Source organism: Rhinoraja longicauda, chromosome 39 (genome assembly GCF_053455715.1).
Source record: "Rhinoraja longicauda isolate Sanriku21f chromosome 39, sRhiLon1.1, whole genome shotgun sequence".
In the NCBI taxonomy this organism is placed as follows: Eukaryota; Metazoa; Chordata; class Chondrichthyes; order Rajiformes; family Arhynchobatidae; genus Rhinoraja; species Rhinoraja longicauda.
Window position 1 is genome coordinate 6,831,271 of NC_135991.1, and position 1,338 is coordinate 6,832,608.

The following is a 1,338-nucleotide window of genomic DNA, read 5'->3' on the forward strand; positions in this document are numbered from 1 at the left end:
AATCGAGCTTTAAGAAAACTAGTCCACTTGTTCACCAGCGCTCTGTGTCCGCCCGAATCATTCTGTGGGCAAGAGAGAGAAACATCGACACTGTCCGGGCCTACAGCGTCCGGGCCTACAGTGTCCGGGCCTACAGTGTCTGGACCTACAGTGTCTGGGCCTACAGCGTCCGGGCCTACAGTGTCTGGGCCTACACTGTCCGGGCCTACAGCACCCCCGGGCCTACAGTGTCCGGGGCTACACTGTCTGGACCTACAGCGTCCGGGCCTACAGCGTCCGGGCCTACAGTGTCCGGGCCTACAGTGTCCGGGACTACAGAGTCCGGGCCTACACTGTCTGGGCCTACACTGTCTGGACCTACAGTGTCTGGGCCTACAGCGCCCGGGCCTACAGCATCCGGGCCTACAGTGTCCGGGCCTACAGTGTCTGGACCTACAGTGTCCGGGCCTACAGCGTCCGGGCCTACAGTGTCCGGGCCTACACCGTCCGGGCCTACAGCGTCCGTGCCTACAGCGTCCGGGCCTACAGTGTCTGGGCCGATAGTGTCCGGGGTATACAGTGTCCGGGGTGTACAGTCTCCGGGCCTACAGTATCCGGGCCTACACTGTCCAGGCCTACAGTGTCCGGACCTACAGTGTCCGGGCCTACAGCGTCCGGGCATACAGCGTTCGGGCCTACAGCGTCTGGGCCTACAGCGTCCGGGCCTACAGCGTCTGGGCCTACAGCGTCCGGGCCTACAGCGTCCGGGCCTACAGCGTCCGGGCCTACAGCGTCCGGGCCTACAGCGTCCAGGCATACAGCGTTCGGGACTACAGCGTCTGGGCCTACAGCGTCTGGGCCTACAGCGTCCGGGTCTACAGCATCTGGGCCTACAGTGTCTGGGCCTACAGCGTCCGGGCCTTCACTGTCCGGGCCTACACCGTCCGGGCCCACACTGTCCGTAATTACAGCGTCCGGGCCGATAGTGTCCGGGGTGTACAGTGTCCGGGGTGTACAGTCTCCGGGCCTACAGTATCCGGGCCTACACTGTCCGGGCCTACAGTGTCCGGGCCTACAGTGTCCTGGCCTACAGCGTCCGGGCATACAGCGTTCGGGCCTACAGCGTCTGGGCCTACAGCGTCTGGGCCTACAGCGTCCGGGCCTAGAGCGTCCGGGCCTACAGCGTCCGGGCCTACAGCGTCCGGGCCTACAGCGTCCGGGCCCACACTGTCTGGACCTACAATGTCCGGACCTACAGCGTCTGGGTCTACAGTGGTCCGGGCCTACAGCGTCCGGGCATACAGCGTCCGGGCCTACAGCGTCCGGGCCTACAGTGTCCGGGCCTACAGTGTCCGGGCC